Below are 25,810 nucleotides of genomic sequence, written 5' to 3'. Positions count from 1 at the left end.
GGGAGCAGCAGGAGAAGAGGGTGTCAGAGGATGAGATAGCTGTACAGCATCACCGATGCAATGGACATGAACCTGGGCAAACTTTGGGAGATGGTGAGGGACAGAGGGGCCTGGGGTGCTGTAGTCCATTGGGTCACAAAGAGTCAGACACAACAGGACGACTGAACAACAACAACAATGATAAGACTGCCTTTTGGGAAACTGCCAACTGTCTTCTGAAGTGTCTGTACCAGTATGCATCCCCACCAGCAGCAAATGAGAGTTCCTGTTGCTCCACATCCTTGTATTCCTTAAGTACTGTCAGTCTTTCAGATCAGAGCTATTCTAATGAGTACATAATGGTATCTCAATTTGCAATTCTATAACAACTGATTTTGAGAGTTTTTTCATATGATTACTTGCCATCTATATACATATGCTGAAGTGGCTTTGAACATTTTCCCTATGTATTCATTGGGTTGTAGGTTTTCTTATTGTTAGGCTTTAAGAGTTCTTTGAATATTTTAGATTATTCCTTTATCTAGCATGTGTTTTGCAAATAATTTATCCTAGACTGCAGCTTATCTTTTCATTCTCTTAATAGTATCCTTTTTTATGAGGAAAGTTTTTAATTTTGCCACAGTTCAGTTTAGCCATTTTCTTCCCTGGATTGTGCTTTTGGTGTTATATCTATGAACTCACCACCAATCACAGGCTATCTAAATTTTCTCCTGTGTTTTCTTCCAGAAGTTTTATAATTTTGCATTTTACACTCAGATTTATGATCCATTTTAAGTTGACTTCAGTAAAATATAGTGTGTGTCTAGACTTTTTTCTTGCATTAAAAACCTAATTGCTCCACCACCATTTGTTGAAAGACTGTCTTTTGTCCACAGAACTGCCTTTGCTTCACTGTTTAAATGACTGTGTGTTTGGGCCCACTTCTGGGCCCTCTATTTTGTCCCTTTGATCTTTGTGTCTGTCCTTTCACAAACACCATGCAGTCTTGATGTTTATAATAAGTCTTCAAGTCAGGTAATGTCACTCGAACAACTTTATTCTTCTTTCTTTCATGTGTTTTGATTATTTGGGGTGTTTGATGTCTCCATATAAACTTGACAGTACTGAATCTTCCCATCCATGAACATGGAAATAATTCTTCTTTTATTTAGATATTCCTTGATTTTGTTCATCAGAGTAATTTTCCACCTGTAGACTCCACATATGTTGTTAGGTTTACAACTAAGTAATAGACATATCATGTCATCCGCAAACAAACACAACTGTATTTCTCCCTTCCAAGTCTGTACTCCTTTTCTTTTCTTGTGTTACTGCATTGCTAAGACCTCTAGCACAACACTGAGTAGGAATGGTAAGAGGGGAAATCTGTCTTGTTCCTGATCTTTGGGGAAAGTGTCTAATTTCTCACCATTAACTGTGACATTATGATGTTAGCTATAGTCCTGTGGGGTCTCAGTTTCACAATCAGGCATGGCAGTGGAAGCCTGGGATACTAACCACTAGGGAACCAGGGAACTACCAATGCCAAACTTTTAAGTACACACCATTGTGAAAGTATACCATGGATATTGATTTTCTCTGGACTCTATAGCATTTGTGGTAAAGTGATAATATAGAAAGCAAAGAACTTTCAAATATATTAAAACTTTCCTGGACAGATTTCCAGCATGAAAAAAAATAAGCTTGCCACTATTTTTTTCATTGCTACAATAACTATTTGTACATTTTTTTTATATTTTAAGGAGGGGACATAAAAACTAAAACTAATATCCAAAGTCACCATTTAGTACATAAAACATGCCTTTAAAATTCTGGACTATCACCTATTGAAAATATGGGCAATCAATTTCAGGCACAAATGCAATTTTTACTTTGTAATTGAAGTGTAGTTGATTTACAGTATTATATTAATTCCAGGTATACAACACAGTGATTTAGCATTTTTAATAGATTATACTCCATTTAAAGCTATTATAAAATGACTATATTTCACTGTGCTGTACAACAAATCCTTAGCAACCAAAAATCTGTTGGTTACATAAGGGTTGAGACTAGACAATAGAACCAGTATGCATTTTCTCTTAAGAAATCTCCTTCTTAAAGGATTAACACCCCTGAGTCTCTATGATATCACATATGCTCAAGGAATACAAACATCAGCTTCTTGCTTTATGTTTACTGGCACTTAATTCATATTAAACCAGAAGCAACTTTATTTTATCAGAAGGAAAATTCTATATTTTAAGGCTGTTTTAATGCAAATAAGTACATCAACTAAAGAATAGGAAAAAAATTTAACTGAGTAAGAAAAAGTGGAATAATCTGAGCTAAGGGAAATTTCTAGACTACAGATGTACCAAAGTGTATTTTCAAGTCTTCACATCTTCAAAATTTTCAAATGAGTCAAGCAAATAACTAAAATATTCTTTCCTGACACATAAATATTATCAGAAATTTGTTAGTCCTTCAGGTTATTGATTTCTTTGGCCTGAGTTAAACTTAATTTGGTCCTAATTTTAGCTCTGTGCTCAAAGTTAGGACCAAATTAAGTTAATTTAGAAGTCAGTACCCTAAAGAATCAACAAATTCCTGAAAATTAAAATCCCTGGACCAGACATTATAAGGATATAGATTCTATTCATCCAGCCTTGGGAAAAACTGAGATATCATGTCTCAAAAATATGAAACATACAATGCATCATTGTCTATGCAGTTAAATGGGGGAGAGGGGTAAGATGAAGAAGTGGCCAGGAGTCCCAGAACAAGGCTGCAGTCCATGGGGAGGAGAAGAGCAATCCTGACAGCTGACAGTGGGGCCAGTTGTGTGTGTGTGTGTGTGTGTGTGTGTGTGTGTGTATGTATATATATACATACATACATATACACACAAACTAAGCCACCTGGCTTCCCTGGTGGCTCAGATGGTAAAGACTCTGCCTGCAATGTAGGAGACCTGGGTTTGATCCCTCGGTTGGGAAGACCCCTGGAGTCGGAAATGGCAACCTACTCCAATATTCTTGCCTGGAGAATTCCATGGACCAGGGGAGGCTGGCAGGCTGCAGTGCATGAGGTCACAAAGAATCAGACATGACTTAGTGCCTAAACAGCAACAATATATACATGTGTATTTGCTGAAAATTTGGAAAATACCAAGAAATAGTTCAGAAGAAAATAAATTATTACTCATAATCTCAACATCAAGTAATAACAATCACTCTTTAACATTTTGGTAGATTCTCTCCTTTTTTTCTTCTATGCATTTAAATGCTGGTTAATAGCTCAGTTGGTAAAGAATCTGCCTGCAATGCAGGAGACCCCGGTTCGATTCCTGGGTCAGGAAGATCCACTGGAGAAGAGATAAGCTACCCACTCCAGTATTCTTGGGCTTCCCTTGTGGCTCAGGTGGTAATGAATACACCTGCAATTCAGGAGACCTGGGTTCAGTCCCTGGGTTGGGAAGATCCCCCAGAGAAGGGAAAAGGCTAACTACTCCAGTATTCTGGCCTGAATAATTCTGGCCTGGGTCAAAAAGAGTCAAACACAACTGAGCGACTTTCACTTTCACTTAAAATATCAAAGTTATAGTGTATCACTGGGACACTTGCTCCAGATATTTAAAAATATTTAATTTTTAAAATAGACATTATATTTGTATAGTTAGAAAACCAAAAGTGTAAAACCATATGCAGTAAACATCTGCTTCCTTCCAATCCCATAGGTAAAACTACTGTATTCTTTTTCCTTTGAGAGTATTTGCTGTGGCAGCATTTCAAGGAAACAGCACCCACCATTTTCTTCTCTCCAAGACCTACGGTATGACTCCACATAGCCTCTTTTGGCAGCCAGAAGACACTGTACACCTTCACCTCTGCTGTGCTGTATGAGGTTCTTATCAGCCATTTGGTCTTTAATTTTAAAAGGCTGCACATGACATTTTCAAAAGGTGAAATGAAGCAAAGCATGACTCACTAAAAAGAGTATTGTGAACATAGGCAGAAATTAGAATATTGTCTTTGAGCACTTCATGGTACTCAGAGCAAATAAAACTTTCAGAGTCACAGGTTTGCCTATCACACATATATTGAACAAATAACTAATGAGTCATTCTTAAGTTTAAATATCAGATCTCTGAAAGGATTTAATGGACTCTAATCAATTCCAGAATGGTTCTTCTCTGTGACAAAAAAGAGCATGAGTCTCCTTTTGAAGCAAAATACGATAAACAAAACAAAAAGATTCCTTTACACTGTTGTTTCATTGATGACTTTTATACAGCCCACGAACTCCTTATGATGAACTGTCAATAAAGCTCAGCTTCTAAATGTCCCCCAGTGTGGGGATGGCCGCTGAGCTGTGGGTCTTGAAAAAATTGATCAGATCTTGAGATTCAAGGCAGGCTGTGTGGCACACTCAGCTCCTAGGTTGCCAGTCAGTCACAAATAGGATTCATTTGCAGATTTCTGAATTTCTTACAGGCTGAAGTCAATGTCTGTGGGTCTAGGATCTTCCATGCCCCTAAGAGATGTATCAGAGAAACACTCAGCTATGGACTCTGTTTTATTGGGTTCTTGCCCTAAGGGAGCCTGCCTGCTTCTTGGCTTCTTCCGAGCTTGGGTAACAAACACTCTGGGTTGAATCTGTTTTGTTTCTAAACCCACGTCACCACCCCCTGCTTAGTTGTACTCTGGGTATATTCTATTTGATTATAAGCCATTTCTCAGTATGACTGCTACAAATTTCCAAAGTTCAACAAGCAGAAAAGCCAAGGCAGCAAAACTTCCAGGAGAGTTCTCATCTTAAGAAAGGCTACTTGCCCTCTTGCCAGATTTTAGCCACTTTGGACCTACTCCTGGAAGGAGAAAATTTCTATTTTCTCTATAGATGGAAAATTTCCTGAATACTGGTTCTCAAAACCATCGAGTTTTGATAAACATGCAGATCCCAGAATTCACAGTTAAAGGTTCAACTCTGAGGGTCTGGAATGGATTCCAGGAAACTCGAGGCTGAACAAACTTCAAAATGAGTTTGCAAATCATTTGGAGAAACACTGGATCTCCTTGAGGAAAGACATCTCACTTAATAGATGCTTTGTAAATGTTTGCTGGTAAGTGTTAAAATGTCTACTCTAACCATCCATCGTGGCTATCAGAAACTATTAAACCTTTTGCAAAGGTCAGTTTGTCACAAGAATTTTTAAAAATTAGTCTTTTAGCTAAATGTTAAGGTTTTTGCAATTCTTCAGTTCAAAGGTATCCTTTATTTAAAAGTAAATGCACATAATGTCTATAAGCCTAAACAATCCCTCTAGGATTTAATGTATGCAGAGCATTATGTACAAAACAATCGTCCACAATAGGTTAAAAATAATGAGCATAAAAAGGAAGAAGTGCACAGTATATTTTTAGATTCCTTCAGGGAACACAAACTGCTTTATAAGGACAAAGAAAATCTAAGTCCTAATCTGAGTGTGAACCATTATTTGTGTGTACTCATAAATAATTGCTCTTTGGAAGAACTGAGGAAAAAAATGGGATAAAAATTCTGGGTGACAAAACAGAATATTGTGTCCAAGAGAAGCAACTTGAACTTTGGAACATTCTCTTCTCTTGCTCTTATAATAGATTTACATACTCTTTCCAAAGCATGGTTCATTATACCTGCAAAAACCAAAGTTGCACTAAAATATTCTCATTCTCATAGTGAAATGGAGCAGGACCCTATGGTCCTTCGCCACATGTCTTCACCACATGACTGTGGAAGAACTTTAGCCAAAGAGTAAGTTTAATCAAAGAAGGGATAAAATGCAGAAACAAAGGAAAACTATCAAAGGAAACCAAACAATAATAGTTTAGTCATTAAGCATAGTCGAGGACCTTTAGTTCTTCCTCAAGAGCTATAGAATATTCTGAGCCACATCCTGTGAGCTCTCTTATAGATACTGAAACCCCCACCAGATGGAAGAAGTTAACTACATGATGACCAGATCGTAGCCATGACATAAGCTGTCACAATTCCAAGAATTGGCCTCCAGGAAATGGAAGCAAACTAACCTTGGAATTAATTGAAGATTAACTTTACTTAAACCAATCAATTTGATGCTGGTCAATCCACTGCTAGGGCTTTCCTGGTGGCTCAGATGGAAAGAATCTGCCTGTAATGCAGGAGACCTGGGTTCAGTCCCTGGGTCAGGAAGATCCTCTGGAGAAGGGAATGGCAACCCACTCCAGTATTCTTGCCTGGAGAATGCTATAGACAGAGAAGCCTGGTGGGCTACTGCACAGGATCCCACAGAGTCAGTCATGACTGAGCAAATAACACATACAATCCACTGGTGATCGATTTCAAGATGAGTATCACGTTGACTGTGCTGTTTCTACATGTAGCCCCTCCCTCAGCCTGTAAAACTCTACCCTAATGATTGTTGCACTCATCTCACACACTAGTAAAGTAATGCTCAAAATTCTCCAAGCAAGGCTTCAGCAATACGTGAGCCGTGAACTTCTAGATGTTCAAGCTGGTTTTAGAAAAGGCAGAGGAACCAGAGATCCAATTGCCAACATCCACTGGATCATGGAAAAAGCAAGAAAGTTCCAGAAAAACATCTATTTCTGCTTTATTGACTATGCCAAACCCTTTGACTGTGTGGATCACAACAAACTGTGGAAAATTCTGAGAGAGATGGGAATACCAGACCACCTGACCTGCCTCTTGAGAAACCTATATGCTGGTCAGGAAGCAATAGTTAGAACTGGACATGGAACAACAGACTGGTTCCAAATAGGAAAAGATGTACATCAAGGCTATATATTGTCACCCTGCTTATTTAACTCATATGCAGAGTACATCATGAAAAAGCCTGGGCTGGAAGAAACACAAGCTGGAATTAAGATTACCGGGAGAAATATCAATAACCTCAGATATGCAGATGACACCACCCTTATGGCAGAAAGTGAAGAGGAACTAAAAAGCCTCTTGATGAAAGTGAAAGTGGAGAGTGAAAAAGTTGGCTTAAAGCTCAACACTCAGAAAACGAAGATCATGGCATCTGGTCCCATCACTTCATGGGAAATAGATGGGGAAACAGTGGAAACAGTGTCAGACTTTATTTTGGGGGGTCCAAAATCACTGCAGATGGTGACTGAAGCCATGAAATTAAAAGACGCTTACTCCTTGGAGCTTCCCTGGTGGCTCAGAAGTTAAAGTGTCTGCCTGGAATGCAGAAGACCCAGGTTCAATCCCTGTGTCGGGAAGATCCCCTGGAGAAGGAAATGGCAACCCACTCCAGTACTCTTGCCTGGAGAATCCCATGGAGGGAGGAGCCTGGTGGGCTCCATGGGGTCACAAAGAGTCGGACATGACTGAGCAACTTCACTTCACTTTACGCCTTGGAAGAAAAGTTATGACCAACCAGACAGCATATTCAACAGCAGAGACATTACTTTGCCAACAAAGGTCCATCTAGTCAAGGCTATGGTTTTTCCAGTGGTCATGTATGGATGTGAGAGTTGGACTGTGAAGAAAGCTGAGCGCCAAAGAATTGATGCTTTTGAACTGTGGTGTTGGAGAAGACTCTTGAGAGTCTCTTGGACTGCAAGGAGATCCAACCAGTGCATTCTGAAAGAGATCAGCCCTGGGATTTCTTTGGAAGGAATGATGCTAAAGCTGAAACTCTAGTACTTTAGCCACCTCATGCGAAGAGTTGACTCATTGGAAAAGACTCTGATGCTGGGAGGGATTGGGGGGCAGGAGGAGAAGGGGACGACCGAGGGTGAGATGGCTGGATGGCATCACTGACTCGATGGATGTGAGTGTGAGTGAACTCTGGGAGTTGGTGATGGACAGGGAGGCCTGGTGTGCTGTGGACATGGGGTCACAAAGAGTCTGACACGACTGAGCAACTGAACTGAACTGAATGATTTTTGGCAGTGGGGGGTGTGGAAAGTGGAGCTATCCTTTAAATAGGAGACCATCTCCCATCCCAAATGCTAGCATCCATTATAAAGCAAAATTTCCTTTCCACCAACTTCACCTCTTTATCAGCTTTTGAGTGGCAAGCACTGGACCCTACTTTTGGTTACAATAGTATAAACATGATTCCTACTCAAGACAACCTCCTCAGAAGCAAATATATTGCCACCGGTTGAGAATTAACACCAACACCCCCTGCCCCCATGAGAGTCACCAAAAGCATATCAAAGCCCATGTAACCCACCTCTGGAGCATCACTTGGATTCATGGGTGGCACTGATGCTGTGCCAGCCTAAGGGCTTTTCAGTAGGGACCAGCACAATCGATTGTAACACTATGTACACCATGTTGTTCACTTAGACCTTCCTGTAATCAAGTAACTGGATTTATTCACGTCTTCTCTGGAAACTCGCCGATCTCCATGGACAACCTGCTGAATCACATGACCGGAAGGCTCATCTTCATTCTCCTGTCTCCTCCTGCTGCCATGTGTTCAACTGCATGGTTTCCAGGAGTTCATTTCACTGGTTCCCAAACATGTTCATTCTCGACTTGTTTCACATTGTAATTATATAAACTAAATACTGTGTAAACTGATGAGCTAGGCATGTGAAAAGAGAATTTCTTCTAAGAAAACTAATTTAAATGCTTTGGATAAAGTCACTAATAATCAGTCAGCTCAGTTAAGTTCAGGCACTCAGTTGTGTCCAATTCTTTGTGACCCCATGGACTGCGGAACACCAGGCCTCCCTGTCCATCACCAACACCCAGAGTTTACTCAAACTCAGGTCCATTGAGTCAGTGATGCCATCCAACCATCTCATCCTCTGTCATCCCCTTCTCCTCCCGCCTTCAATCTTTCCCAGCATGAGGGTGTTTCCAAATGAGTCATTTCTTCACATCAGGTGGCCAAAGTATTGGAGTTTCAGCTTCAGCATCAGTCCTTCTGATGAACACCCAGGACTGATTTCCTTTAGGATGGATTGGTTGGATTTCCTTGCTGTCCAAGAGACTCTCAAGAGTCTTCTCCAAAACCACAGTTCAAAAGCATCAATTCTTCGGTGCTCAGCTTTCTTTATAGTCCAACTCTCACATCCATACATGACCACAGGAAAAACCATAGTTTTGAGTAGATGGACCTTTGTTGGCAAAGTAATGTTTCTGCTTTTTAATATGCTGTCTAGGTTGGTTATAAGTTTCCTTCCAAGGAGCAAGCATCTTTTCATTTCATGACTGCAGTCACCATCTGCAGTGATTTTGGAGCCCAGAAAAATAAATTATGACGCTATTTCCATTGTTTGCCCATCTATTTCCCATGAAGTGATGGGACCGGATGCCATGATCTTTGTTTTCTGAATGTTGAACTTTAAGCCAACTTTTTCACTCTCCTCTTTCACCTTCATCAAAAGACTCCCTGGTTCTTCTTCACTTTCTATCATAAGGGTAGTGTCATCTGTATATCTGAGGTTATTGATATTTCTCCTGGCAATCTTGATTCCAGCTTGTGCTTTATCCAGCCCAGCATTTCTCATGAAGTACTCTGCATATAAGTTAAATAAGCAGGTGACAATATACAGCCTTGACGTACTCCTTTTCCTATTTGGAACCAGTCTGTTGTTCCATGTCCAGTTCTAACTATTGCTTCCTGACCTGCATATAGGTTTCTCAAGAGGCAGGTCACGTGGTCTGGTATGCTCATCTCTTTCAGAATTTTTCACAGTTTATTGTGATCCACACAGTCAAAGGCTTTGGTGTAGTCAATAAAGCAGCAGATCTTTTTCTGGAACTTTCTTGCTTTTTTGATGATCCAGTGGATGTTGGCAATTTGATCTCTGGTTCCTCTGCCTTTTCTAAATCCAGTTGAAATATCTGGAAGTTCATCGTTCATGTACTGTTGAAGCTTGGCTTGGAGAATTTTGAGCATTATTTTGCTAGCGTTTGAGATGAGTGCACTTGTGTAGTAGTTTGAGCATTCTTTGGCTTTGCTTTTCTTTGGAATTGGAATGAAAACTGATCTTTTCCTGTCCTGTGGCCACTGCTTATTTTTCCAAATTTGCTAACATATTGAGCGCAGCACTTTCACAGCACCATATTTTAGGATTTGAAATAGCTCAACTGAAATTCTATCACCTCCAATAGTTTTGTCTGTAGTGATGCTTCCTAGAGCCCACTTTACTTTGCGTTCCAGGATATCTGACTCTAAGTGAGTGATCACACCATCATGATTATCTGGGTCATGAAGATCTTTCCCTAATAATAAAGCAGTCTTATTTGGGGAAACGGAGAAGGCAATGGCACCCCACTCCAGTACTCTTGCCTGGAAAATCCCATGGACGGAGGAGCCTGGTAGGCTGCAGTCCATGGGGTCACTAAGAGTCAGGCACGACTAAGCGACTTCACTTTTGCTTTTCACTTTCATGCATTGGAGAAGGAAATGGCAACCCACTCCAGTATTCTTGCCTGGAGAATCCCAGAGACAGAGGAGCCTAGTGGGCTGCCTTCTATGGGGTCGCACAGAGTCGGACACGACTGAAGTGACTTACCAGCAGCATTTGGGTAAAAGGCAATGTGAAAGTTGGAAGAACATCATAGAAATTTAGAAGGATTCTGCCCTCAGCTGGCCAGGCAAGTATTAATATTCCTCCCTCTGCTTGAAGGAAATGGGACCTAGAAATGGAGGACAGGAAAAGAAGTTTAATAATACAATCAGTAAAGTGATACCCAGGGAAAAGCCTTACGCCCACTTGAAAAGATTGATGAATTTATATGTTCTAAGTTAACATAAAATGTTTGGCACAAGTACCATGATGTATTATCCTATGGCTTTAATAATACAGGTCAGTCATTTGTCTATGATTTGCTACTTTAATTGCCTTTCTAACTAACTGAGCAGCTACCTGCCTTGATTATGTCAGATGAGAGAATTCTACTATAATCACATCATTGTGAACAGTGAACATCTCTCTAGGGCCAATATTGCAAACCAGGGGCCTCAAGGACAAATGCAACTTATATTGGTGTAAAATATGGCCTGTTAAATTCCAGAGTGGGGGGGGGGGATTGGCTATTTCACATAAAAACTCAAATCTCCATCTCCTCTCAAAAAGGTAGATCAGGCACTGCTGGGCTTGACTGTGGCAACAACAGGTCCTGTTGACCAACAGCTGACCCTTCAGAAAAAGCAAACCCCTCCCAAATTTACTCTCCAACCTACAAGGCCACCCTCTCATCTTACTGCCTGGTTCCCAGGGGCATTTTTGGTTACCAGCCATGCTCCAAGGCCTGTTTGTGAGAAGTAAAGATTTCTCATCTGCTTAAGCTATTAGGCAAGAAAAACCTCCTTCTCAACTCTACAAGCTCATGCAACACATTTTCTCAAGTACCTAATTCAACATTATGAAGAAATACAAAACCACATATTCACACACTTAGAAGACAGCACCTGTCCTCTCAGGAGCTTAATATAATTTTTAAAAAACAAGCAAATGAAAAGGAACATATATTATACATAAGTACATATTAGACAGTTATGTTTACAACTACTGAAAATTTACAGACTGAAGGAGACCATTGAACGCTCAATTCTATTTTCCCCTACTACCCCCACTATACTAAGGATAATCACACTAAGTAATCCAGACAAAGACAAATAACAAATAACATTACTTACATGTGGAATCTAAAAAAATTATACAAATGAACATATTTACAAAAAGAGAAACAGACCCACAGACATAGAAAACAAATTTATAGTTAAGAAAGGGGAATGGGTGCAGAGGGATAAACTAGATGTTTGGGATTAACATGTACACATTACAATATATAAAATAGGTAATCAACATGGTCCTATGGTATAGCACAGGGAACTAGATTCAATGTTTTATAATAACCTATAAGGCAAAGGGGCTTCCCTAGTAGCTCAGCTTGTAAAGAATCTGCCTGCAATGCAGGAGACCCTGCTTCAATCCCCAGGTCGGGAAGACACACTGGAGAAAGGATAGGCTGTATTCTTGGGCCTCCAGTGAGACCTTCAATACTTGGCCACTCCAGTATTGGCCTGGGACTATATAGTCCATAGTGTCACAGAGTCGGACACAACTGAGTGACTTTCCTTTTTAAGGAAAAAGAATCTGAAAAAGAATATATATATATATATATTTTTTTTTTTTTTCTGTATACCTGAAGCTAACATAACATTGTAAATCAGCTATACATCACTTGGAAAAAAATCCCCTTGAAAACTCATATATCAAAGTACTTTTGAAATTTTTACAGCCTCACTACGTAACAATGCTTAACAAATTTATTAACACAAAATAGTTAAGAGATCAATAATATTTCTAATTTTTCACAAGAAAAAGAAGTTTCTAAGATCAGAGAGGGGAAGTCAATTGTTTTGAAAGTAGACAGCATGATGTGTTTTATGCATAGTTAAAATTTTCACACAGTAAGAATGAGGAATCAGTTCTGTTCAATATTTTGGGAAATGTTTGTGAAAAAGTAGCTAAGACAGATTATGACAGATTATTTGAAGTTTAGACTAAAGGATTTAGATTTTATCTTGTGTATGACAGGGAATGACTGAAGGTTTTAGAAGCATAGGAATAACATGAACACAGATATTTAGAGAAATAGATCTGTGTACTGTATGTAGTATTAGGCTAACTGGGCAAAGAATGCAAGTAGGGAGATTAATTAAAAGGCACTAGAAGGAGTGCCTGAATTAGAATATGGCCTATGGGGAAACATTATTCTTACTGTTTTAATTTTTTGAGAGGCACTTGAATGTAAAGCTGGCAGGACTCTGTGACATTGGGTATAGGTAATGAAGGAGAACCCATCGCAAAAACAATAAACAGACATAAGGTTTCAGAGGTTTTAAACTAATTTCATGCTAGACAAAAGGGACTTGAAAAACAGTTACCTTGAGGGGAAGTCAATGATGAATTCAATTTTGAAGAAGGAGGTTCTGTTAAAAATAAAATGTTATAGAAGCTTTCAGCAAAAGGTCACTATCATCAATAACCTCATCACTGTGACAGTAACTATTTCAAAATTCGTGAAAGCAATTCCTAAAACCCTGAGAATAATAGATTAAAGAATATAAAAATCTATTTACAAGTACTTAGATTTCAGTGGCAGAACTAAAATTAAGTTGAAAATTTAAGATTCACCATACTTCTTCAAAAATATATCACAGGCTGAACAGAATTTTTCAGAAGTTTTGTGAGTTTATTTTAGTGACTTCTGAAGATCAAAACAATCAATAAAGACAGGTCTTACAACCTCCACAGTTATTTCAATGGCCATTAAGAATAGCCATAGCCAACAGGATTGACCAAATTAGGTGGGATACTGTAAAAAATGAATCAACTCCCTGACAATCTCTGGTAAGAATTTTGGAATCTGAAAAAATTCACCTTTTGCCTGTATTTGAATCAAAACATTAGACTGAAAAGAATAAGGATTCAAGTTACCTACTACACAAATTTAATTCTGAGATTTGAAAGACAGATTAAAATGGTTTGAGTCCTCAGCACCAAAAATATCTCATTTATAAATTATTTAATTGAAGAAGTATTTATTAACAAGGTCAGTATTGCCTGGAAGGAGTGTACATATGACCTCAGGATCACAGTTTCATTAAATATAGTCTTCAATGTCTACATTATCTACAGTAAAGATTAGAAATCAGAGAGATTACCAGACAGCTCTTTAAGGGTTACAGTGATAATAAACCAAGATGAGACACCGATGCCATATTAAAATCACTATGTATACCATCTGAAATCAAAGAACTGTATACTTTTTAATAGACTCATTTTTATTTTTGGCGGGGGAGAGCTGTCCATTCGGCTTGTGGGATCTTAGTTCCTTGACCAAGGATTGAACCTGGGCCCTTGGCAGTGACAGCATGGAGTCTTAACCATTACATTGCCAGCAAACTCCCTAGTCTTTATTTCTTAGATCAGTATTAGGTTAACAGCAGTCTCAGCAGAAGTTACAGAGACTTCCTACGTACATACACACCCTGCTGTCACAAATGCATTGCTTCCCCCAGTATCTACATCACCACCAGAAAGATCCAGTTGTATAACAGTTGCTGAACCTACATCTTCATCTTCCAAAGGTCACGGTTTACATTAGTGTTTGCTCAACATTGCACATTCTATGGGTTTGAATAAAATCTATGATAACACATTTACACCATTACAGTATTGCACATAAGTTTCACTGACCTAAAAACTCTTTGTGCTCCACCTATACTCATACGCTGTTTTCCCAGGAACTCTTGTATTTGTTCCACACTTTTAAGACTTTCTAGTATGATTAGATGCTCAAGAATTTCAGAAAGCATAGTCAGCTTCCCCAACCCAGACTAATCCAAAACCACCATCTGAAATGCAACAGTTTCTCAGGAGGCAAATTAGCAAATAAAACATTTGAAATGCACATCATAGAGGATCCTGCTGTAATTTATATTGGAGAGTGTTTTGCCTATGTTCTCTCTAAGAGTTTTATAGTTTCTGGTCTTACGTTTAGATCTTTAATCCATTTTGAGTTTGCTTTTGTGTATGGTGTTAGAAACTGTTCTAGTTTCATTCTTTTACAAGTGGTTGACCAGTTTTCCCAGCACCACTTATTAAAGGGATTGTCCTTTCTCCATTGTATATTCTTGCCTCCTTTGTCAAAGATAAGGTATCCACAGGTGTATGGATTTATCTCTGGGCTTTCTATTTTGTTCCATTGATCTATATTTCTGTCTTTGTGCCAGTACCATACTGTCTTGATGACTGTGGCTTTGTAGTAGAACCTGAAGTCAGGCAGGTTGATTCCTCCAGTCCCATTCTTCTTTCTCAAGATTGTTTTGGCTATTCTAGCTTTTTTGTATTTCCTTACAAATTGTGAAAATAATAGTTCAAGCTCTGTGAAAAATACCATTGGTAACTTGATAGGGATTACATTAAATCTGTAGATTGCTTTGGGTAATATGCTCATTTTTGCTATATTGATTCTTCTGATCCATGAACATGGTATATTTCTCCATCTATTAGTGTCCCCTTTGATTTCTTTCACCAGTGTTTTATAGTTTTCTATATAGTCTTTAGTTTATTTAGATAGATATATTCCTAAGTATTTTATTCTTTTCATTGCAATGGTGAATGGAATTGTTTCCAGAAACTATAAAACTCTTAGAGAAGAACATAGGCAAAACACTCTCCAACATAAATCACAGCAGGATCCTCTATGACCCACTTCCCAGAATATTGGAAATAAAAGCAAAAATAAACAAATGGGATCTGATTAAACTTAAAAGCTTCAACTAATCTCAAAAATATGCAAGCAACTCCTGCAGCTCAATTCCAGAAAATAAACGACCCAATCAAAATGGGCCAAAGAACTAAACAGACATTTCTCCAAAGAAGACATACAGATGGCTAACAAACACAGGAAAAGATGCTCAACATCACTCATTATCAGAGAAATGCAAATCAAGACCACAATGAGGTACCATTTCACACCAGTCAGAATGGCTGTGATCCAAAAGTCTACAAGCAATAAATGCTGGAGAGGGTGTGAAGAAAAGGGAAACTTCTTACACTGTTGGTGGGAATGCAAACTAGTACAACCACTATGGAGAACAGTGTGGAGATTCCTTAAAAAACTGGAAATTGAACTGCCTTATGACCCAGCAATCCCACTGCTGGGCATACATACCGAGGAAACCAGAATTGAAAGAGACACGTGTACCCCAATGTTCATCACAGCACTGTTTATAATAGCCATGACATGGAAGCAACCTAGATGCCCATCAGTCGATGAATGGATAAGAAAGCTGTGGTACATATACACAATGGAGTATTACTCAGCCATTAAAAAGAATACATTTGAATCAGTGCTAATGAAGTCGATGAAACTGGAGCCTAGTATACAGAGTGAAGTAAGCCAGAAAGAAAAACACCAATACAGTATACTAACACATATATATGGAATTTAGAAAGATGGTAACGATAACCCTGTATGCAAAAGAGACACAGATGTATAGAACAGTCTTTTGGACTCTGTGGGAGAGGGAGAGGGTGGGATGATTTGGGGAAATGTCATGAAAACATGTATAATATCATGTAAGAAATGAATCGTCAATCCAGATTCCATACAGGATCCTTGGGGCTGGTGCACTGGGATGACCTGGAGGGATGGTACAGGAAGGGAGGTGGGAGGGGTGTTCAGGATGGGGAACACATGTACGCCTGTGGCGGGTTCATGTTGATGTGTGGCAGAACCAATACTATATTGTAAAGTAATTAGCCTCCAATTAAAATAAATAAATTTAAATTTTAAAAAATGAAATGCACATCATATGCTAAATCTCAATGGCATCTGAAATGACTCTGACATTAAAAACCCAAAATGGACTAATATAAAATTCTAATAAATAACACTATAGCTTATAAAATTAATATGTAAACATGATAAAAGCATTTCAATTGGCAATTGCTCATTTTATTTTTTTGTTTGTTTGTTTTATGGGTTTACAACAGTACACAATATTTACATGTACAGCATACATTCAGACCTCTGTGTACACTGCAGTGTGCTCGCTAAACCTTTAGTTTCATCTATCACCACACAGTTGACCCCCTATACTCCCCATACCCCTACCCCACTTCCCTTCTGGTAACTACTACTCTGTTCTCTGTTTGGTTTGGTTTGGTTTGTTCATTTATTGTTTGGATTGGTTTTATATTCCACACATGAGTGAAGTCACATGGTATTTGTCTATATTCATCTCACATTTCATTTAGTATAATACACTCAAGGTCCACCTACCTTGTAAAAAATGGTAAGATTTTTCTTTTTATGGGTAGTGTGCCATTGTATGTGTATATACACACACCACCTTTTCTTTTTCCATTCATCCATTGATGGACACTTAGGTTGCTTCCATATCTTTGTTATTGTGAATAACACTGCAATGAACATAGAAGTGCATAAGTCTTTTCAAGTTAGCATTTTCATATATTCAGATAAACACCCAGAAGTGAAATATCTGGGTCATACAGTAGTTCTATTCTTAATTATTTGAAAAATATCTATAATGTTTTTCATAGTGGATGTACCAATTTTTTTTCCCCACCAGTAGGACAGGACATTTATTCCTACAATGTCTACATCCTCTGCAACACTTTTTTCTTTTTTTTTTGGCCTTTTTGACAAATTCTAATGGCCATCAGGGGATGTCTCATTGTGGCTTTTATATGCATTTTCCTAACAATTAGTAACTTTGAATATCTTTTCACATATCTGTGGCTATCCATATACTCTCTTTGGAAAAAAAAAAAAAAAGCATCAGTTTAGCTCTTCTCCACATATTTTAATCAGGTTGTTTGGGTTTTTTTTGTTGTTGTTGTTACTGTTGAGATAAAGGAGTTTTATATTTTATATTAATCACTTATCAGAACTATACGTCAAGGCTGTATATTGTCACCCTGCTTATTTAACTTCTATGCAGAGTACATCATGAGAAACGCTGGACTGGAAGAAACACAAGCTGGAATCAAGATTGCCGGAAGAAATATCAATACCCTCAGATATGCAGATGACACCACCCTTATGGCAGAAAGTGAATAGGAGCTAAAAAGCCTCTTGATGAAAGTGAAAGAGGAGAGCGAAAAGGTTGGCTTAAAGCTCAACATTCAGAAAACGAAGACCATGGCATCCGGTCCCATCACCTCATGGGAAATAGATGGGGAAACAGTAGAAACAGTGTCAGACTTTATTTTTGGGGGGTCCAAAATCACTGCAGATGGTGACTGCAGCCATGAAATTAAAAGATGCTTACTCCTTGGAAGAAAAGTTATGACCAACCTACATAGTATATTCAAAAGCAGAGACATTACTTTGCTGACTAAGGTCCGTCTAGTCAAGGCTATGGTTTTTCCTATGGTCATGTATGGATGTGAGAGTTGGACTGTGAAGAAAGCTGAGCACCGAAGAATTGATGCTTTTGAACTGTGGTGTTGGGGAAGACTCTTGAGAGTCTCTTGGACTGCAAGGAGATCCAACCAGTCCATTCTGAAGGAGATCAACCCTGGGATTTCTTTGGAAGGAATGATGCTAAAGCTGAAACTCCAGCACTTTGGCCACCTCATGGGAAGAGTTGACTCATTGGAAAAGACTCTGATGCTGGGAGGGATTGGGGGGCAGGAGGAGAAGGGGACGACCGAGGATGAGATGGCTGGATGGCATCACGGACTCGATGGATGTGAGTCTGAGTGAACTCTGGGAGATGGTGATGAACGGGGAGGCCTGCTGTGCTGTGATTCAAGGGGTCACAAAGGGTCGGACACGACTGAGTGATTGAACTGAATTGAACTATCAGAACTATGATTTGCAAATAAAATCCTCTCTCACTTGGTAAGTTGTCTTTTCAGAAATTTTGCTTCCTTTGCTGTGCAGAAGCTTTTTTACTTGATGTAGTCCCATTTTTTATTTTTGCTTTTGTGTCCTTTGTGGAGACACATTCAGAAACGTACTGCTAAAACTGATGTCAAAGAGTGTAGTGTCTATGTTTCCTTCTAGGATTTTATTGTTTCAAGTCTTTAATCCACTTTGATTTGGTTTTTCTGTATGGTGTGAGACTGTGGTCTTGTTTCATTCTTTGTATGTGGTGTTCACCACTTTGTATGTTCAGTGTTCACCACTTATTGATGAGACTATTCTCTCTCCATGGTGTTACTTGCTTCTTTATCATAAATTAATTGTCTATATATGCATGAGTTTACTTCTGAGCTTTTAACTCTGTTCCATTGATCTATGTATCTCTTTTGCTTTTAATATCATATAGTTTTTATTATTACAGCTTTGTAATCTAGTTTGAAATCACAGAGTGTGATACACATCATAGTTTTGTTCTTTTTCCAAAGGTTGCTGTGGTTATTCAGAGTCTTCTGTGGTTTGATATAAATGCTAGAATTTTTTGTTCTAATTCAGTGAAAAATATTGTTGGGATTTTGATAGGGATTTGCATTGATCTGTGGGCTGTTGTATGCATCATGGACTTTTTAACAGTGTTAATTCATTCAATCCATGGACACAGAGTAACCTTCTATTTCTTTGTGTCTTCTTCAATTTATTTCTAGAATGTCTTAAGAGTATTCTTGGCCAACAGTTTTTATATTTCAATATTTCGAGGATGTCATTCCACTCTCTCCTGGCCTACAGAGTTTCTGAGAGAGCTGCTGATAGCCTAATGGAAGTTTATTCGGAAGTTACCATTCTTTTTTCCCTGGCTGCTTTTAAAATATTTTGTCATTGACCCTTGACAGTTTTGTCCTGAAGAACACTGAGTCAATTAGAATTGGCTAGTCTACTCACCTTTGCACTGAGTTAATTAGAATTTCTCTTAGCTTTAAAGATGTGCATGTCCAGTTCCTTTCCCAGGTTTTGGAAGTTCTCAGCTATTATTTCTTTAAATGTCTCTAAATGCCCCCTTTTCCCTCCCTTATCTCTCTGAGATACCCAATGCCCTAATGTTGCCCTTCATAATGGAACAGAATAGCTGTTGCAGGATTTCTTCACTAACTTTAGATTCTAATCCCCTCTCTTCTCTACTTATGTCATTTCTAGATCTCTATCTTCAAGCTCACTAACTCTCTCTTCATATAATCTGTTCTGTTTTAAATCCTAACACATTCTTCATCTCTGTTGATTTCAGTTCCAGAACTTTCACTTTAAACTCTAAAAAAGAACCAATTTTTTCAGTAAAGTATTTCTTAATTCTGTTCCTGAACTCATGGAACTGTCTCTGAGTTTTGTTGTAGCCCACTGATAACTATGACATCTTCATGACAGCTATTTTGAGTCATCTATCATTTATACCACCATTTCCATGACTTTAAGCTTGCTTTCTGGAGAATTGCCTTTGTGTGTGTGTGTGTGTGTGTGTGTGTGTGTGTGTGTGATACTCAGTTGCCATGGTTCTTCATGGTGCTTGATGAATTTTGTTCCTTCGCCAGGACATTCAAAGTAGTGAACACCTTCCTTCTTCAGGTAAAATTTTTTAAAAACTTGATTCTGATCATTAGAGTCCTTTCTTTTGTTTTCTGGTAGTGATGCTATAGCACACGGTTTTGTCTTGCCTTAACTGAGCTGCCACTGGTTGTTATTTGAGAGTCTGCACTTTTTCACCCTCCTCCTCTTGTGTCAGTGGTGTCACTGGTGCCCTTATTGTCAATGCTTGTGCTGCTAGGGTCACTGGAGCCTTGCTGCTCTAGTGTTCACCTGGGGCCTCTGCATCGAGGGTCCAATTTTCTTTCCTGTCACCATGGTAGGAGAATGGAGTAGGGAACCAGGTCACAGGTTTCTCTTGTGTGACTCAGGTTGTCAGGTCTGCAGATGTTGCCACTGTGAGTGGGGTAGAGGCCAGAGTTGCTGGCACCTTTGAAACTGGAGGTATTGAGTTGCAGGACCCCCCCTACCACTGCTGTCCCAATGCCCTATGGCCATGGGCACCACTGTGGCTAGGAGACTGAGCCATTTGCATGCCCTTCCCTGACGTTACCAGGTTCTCTGGAGCTGGGGACTCAGCTGCTGCAGCAGGGGGTCCAAAACCACAGGCACAGCCTCTGATGCCCCCTGGCTCTACCTTCTCTGTGAGTCCAGCCCACCCACCTTTAGATGCACACTTATGGAATTCTATGGCATCCTGGTGTGTTGGGCAGAAGGAGCATCCCATGCTGCCTTGATATTGACATTACCCAGCCCTATGATTACTTAGTATTTTTACAAGATTATAAGTTGGCATTGGGTCACCTGAGAAACAATAATTACTTTGATTTACATATTGTTTTAAATGTAATGGTGTCAGATTAACAAGGTTCTGGTGTACTGATATGTAAATTAATATAAGATATACACCTGATAATGGTGTTTGTGGGTAAATCTATTGACTAAAACAAATTCTTGCTTAAGTCCCATGCATTTACAGGTAAATTTATGGCAAAATAGCCAATTCGTTTTTCTCCCTGTGAGCCATTGAGCCTATTTATGGTGGATGTCTCCTGTCTCATCATAAAAATGTCATGCAAATAACACACTGTTCTTGCTTGTGCAATTCAGCTGTCTTTGAGCACTTTGCTTCAGGACATTCAAAGCGAATTTCAGAAAACGAAGCCATGGGAAATGTGCCTGCAATAAATTTATGACTTTTTCTGCAACAGGTCTACAAATCAGTTGTAAATCAGCAGATCTCACTATGTGGAGACACATATGGCTGTCACCTGGTTGGGGTGGATGGACGGGAAGGGACATCTACTTGGCAGAGGCCAGAAGTAATGACAAACAATACACAGGATAGGTCCAAAAAGAAACAAAGAATTATCCAACCTCAAAGGTTATTAATGTTAAGGTTCATGAACCCCGTTGTAAATTCTCAGACCCTCCTGCATTCTTTCCATAGACAGCAGCCAGTGCTCCTCAAAGCAAGAGCACTATGTACTTCTCCATCCCATGCACGAGGCTCACCTGTTATCACACAACTAAACAAGATGGTTGGAGTGGTGATTTTCCTGCTAAATTTGGCATAAAATGTAACTTACGTTAAGGATATTGCTACCTCATCCCACAAAAGCTACCTTTATGAAAGTCTTACAACAGAGCTTCCTATTTTGCTGCTTTATTTACTGCTTGCTAAAGAGAAATCCACATAAGAGTATATTCAATAAAAACCCGAGAGGTTTTTCTACCTTACTAGCAAGGTATTTCTACCCTACTTACAAGCATTTCTACCTTACTAGCAAGCCAAATGACGCCCTGTTGTTGGATGTGCCACAGTTCTTGGTTATGATGAACAGTGTGAAGTTTTTCACATGTACTGACAGGAGATTCAACTTTCTCAAGGCAAAACTTCCCTGAGATAATTTCAATGTGTGTTTTTTTCTTAAAGAAAATCCTACTTTATTTTGAATTGGCATTGTGATTTTAGATACTATTATGGCAATATTATAAGAAGTACAGATGTAAAAAGTTATCATTTCTTTTCTCATCTTCCTAATTCTCACTTGCCATTATGTGATGGTTTACAGTCAGGCTTCAGATTATCAAAAATCTGTGCTCTCTGGCACCTTGTAGCTACGCCATTTTGGCCACACTTGTCAAAACTCAGTTCCCCACATATAAAATGGCAATAATAATGTTTGTGGGTGGCTATGAATATGCAATGACACAGAGCACATAAAGATCTTCATACAATGCCAGAGATGAAAAAGCCATGAATATATGTTAACTGACACTGTGACAACTACTATTATATTTGTCATCCTATGTCATAATAAGAATCAAAATATAAGACTGAATAGAAATCTAAGAACTTGCTATTTGTAGCTATGCCCACACAGAACACCAGATTCCTTGCCATCCGGGATTATCTTTTTTATTCCAATTTCCAGCAAAATTCTTGCCACATAGCCAGCTTTCTCCAAATTCAAATGAATATTCAAATGACCAGATGAATAAGCACTTACAAGCCAAGATCAGAAGAAAGGAAGAAAGTCTCCCCTTATGCTACAAGAAACATTTTAACATTTCTGTTCATAAGTATAATAAGATATTTTAATAAGATCTCATTCCCACGCAATGTCTGGGAAATAGAAAATGTCTAGACAATCAGATGTCCCATGAATAGTGGACTCATGAGACATTCTGTATATAACAAGCATGACAGTGTGTGTGTGTGTGTGTGTGTATATATATATATATATATATATATATATATATAATTTATACAGTATATGCCCATATAGTGTGATAGAATAAATCCTGATGTTTACTGACTTGAGATTCTTATTCCAGGTAAACTGAGCCATTTATTGTTTTGGCAGGGGAGTGACTGAAAACTTAGCTTTCCAAGGATCCCTCTAGCGTCCCTGCAGAGGATGATCTGTGGGGACCACAGTAGCATCAATGAGCCTAGTTGGGAGCTGGTTTCTGATGGTTCAAGAAAAAAAAAAAAAATAGGTGAAAGGAGCTGGTGGTTAGAACTAGGGTATAGGATAGACTTTGAAAGTTGATCGGTTGAAAACAGCCAGTGATACAGATGGGAGATGGGGTGGAGTGTGGGGATGGGAGACGGTGGTGAAGGAGAGGGTGCTGAGGGAGACCACAGGCTTTGGGCTGAGCAACAGTGAGGATGGGGAGCCATTTACTGTGAGCACAGCGCTGTGGGTGGGTCTAGACTCCCTTTTCCACTGGCTTATCACTCCCCTCATCCCTAACATTCTTATTCTAATCCCCCCAGCCCAACCCACCCAGAGAAAACCTGTCTTCTAGATACTGTCAGTTTCTTTCATTTGGCTAAAGTGTTCTCTCTCTCTTCTTTAATTTTTTTTTTGTTTTATTCCATCTTGGCTCCTCTGCTTCTAGTTAGAGATTCAAAGGTTCAGAAGAATATAAAAGAGAGGGAGATTTCCCAAAATCCCTGTCCCTCGGGAAAAGGACACAGAGCCCATGAAGGAAAAGGAACAAACTGCCCTGTAAAACTCGTCATTAAACTCAATTTACTTAGTTCTCTGCACTGTTTACAACAAGTCACTAAAATGTCAGCCGATCTCTCTGTGAAATGAGCTGTTCTGTTTTACAGTTAAGCTTTTCCTAAAAACATTTTGGTGAGTAATGGATATAGGATGCATAACAACTAAGTGCATGGATCATTTATAAAAGCTGTGGATTATACAAGTGGCAGGTAAACAAGAATACTTTTTTGAACAGTCCCTCATGGCTTGAATTTAAACCAGTTCTCCATGAATGCAGTAGGCAGGCAGCACTGAGTTCATTTCTGGAGCAGTGACTCTGGGACGCCCACTATTGGATGATGGGGGTGCTGAGGTAATGAACCTCAGAACTGGACCAGCTGACTAACCACGCATTTCTTCAGTATCACTTCCAGAAAATACCTTCACAGCAAATGTTTTCTTAAAAAAGTCAAGGAAAAATAATAGACAAATGACAAATGGCTGAAGACATATCTGATAGGCAAATGACTTCAGTTGATCTCTGCTTAAAAAAATAAATTAAATAAAGCAGGACAAAATAAAAGGAGAGGAAAGGAAGAAACCCTCCATGTTGCATTTCTAGAATCCTTAGTCACTAAGGAGCTGCTGAAGGGATGTGTAAGGGTACCTGTTCGGCCAGCAGAGCAGAGTTTCAGGCACTGAAAGCTTAGATAAGTTATGACAAATGAAATGCTTGACAGGTCCAGTCCCCAGTCCAGAAAACTGCTCTTGGATGAGACAAGTGACAGAACACAGTGGATAATAAAAAACCCAGACCACTTGCCCATGTGTTGGCTGGAAGGAGGCAGCAGCAGCAGAAGCCCAGTCTCATCTCAATACTCGCTTCTGGGACTTGACCAGTTACCTTGATGGGACCACAGATTGAACCTTGTTATTATACTAGCTCCCCAGTGGAGACATACCAATTTTTATCTGACCCAGATGATGAGGGTTTCATGTCATCTGAGAACTCATTAGAGGGCAAACATTTTGCAGTACAAGTTGCCTAATTCATTACAGGCACAAATCCTAATTTAGAGGGAAAAGATAAGTATGATAATCAGATAACACGATGACACTGAGATGTTCTTACCCAGACCTGGAAACTACCCAAACTGTTAACATACACAGACTGCTATATATAAAATAGATGATCAACAGGGACCTACTATATAGCACAGAGAACTCTGCTCAATATTTTGTAATGACCTACATAGGAAAAGAATATGAAAAAGAATGAATATATGTGTATTCATATATACATATATGTATAACTGAATATACGTATATTCGGAGTACACATATAGCTGAATCACTTTGCTGTATACCTACAATTAACACAACATTATTAATCAACTATACTCCAGTAAAATGTTTTTTAAAAAGAAAATAACAGAAGTTTGATAAAAATGGCACCACTGCAAACAGTAGAAACATGTTAGAACAGCTGAATCAAGTTTCAGGGGGCAGAGAACACACACCTTCATGAAACTGCATTTCCCTGAGAATGAAAGAATCATAAAATTCTTTCACTCCAAAACCTAAATAAAACTCTGCTTAAGAGAAAAATCAGATTAGTAATTTAACTATGCCAGTACACTGATTTTTTTCCTAACTTACTACACTGGCTCAAGTTAATTATATACTATTTCATAGATTATTTCTTTACTAACTCTCAAAACTCATGAGTGATGATGTCACACTACGGCATCTTGTTAAAATTCAAGAGGAGATATAAGAAGGTCCCTCTGTCAGTGTCTTATCCTTGTTCCTTCCAAATTCCTCACATCTTTATTGCACTTATTAACAAAATATCTTGATATCTTACTTTAGCTCAGGAATTCCTCTGATAACCTCTTTTTTGCTCAACCTTTTCTTTCCTTTCTTAGCATCCTGAGACTTTACCCAGACATGCTAACTCTGGAGACCATCCAAAGATAAGCATCAATATGATCAAGTGCTTGGAAAATAGGATGTATAAAGAGAGATGAATAAAATAGAAAGCTATCAGAATAGATTCAGGAGCAGTTTTCAAGAGCAAGGTGTTGGATTTCAAAGACACTTACTTAGGTTTAATTCAAAAAGAAAATGTAAGTGAAAGTTCTAACAGCCCATCCTCCAGAATTCACTCATCTGCCATGTTCAACTTTGCCCTCACCCTTCATGACACTGTTGTGCCTTCAACTTTGCCCACACCCTTCATCACAGTGTCTTCAACTTTGCCCACATGCTTCATCACACTGCTGTGCCTTCAACTTTGCCCACACCCCTCATCACACTGTGTGCCTTCA

This window comes from Oryx dammah, unplaced genomic scaffold (assembly GCF_014754425.2).
Source record: "Oryx dammah isolate SB20612 unplaced genomic scaffold, SCBI_Odam_1.1 HiC_scaffold_1, whole genome shotgun sequence".
NCBI lineage: Eukaryota > Metazoa > Chordata > Mammalia > Artiodactyla > Bovidae > Oryx > Oryx dammah.
The sequence above is the reverse complement of the archived record's forward strand: the minus strand, read 5'-3'. Positions refer to the sequence as shown.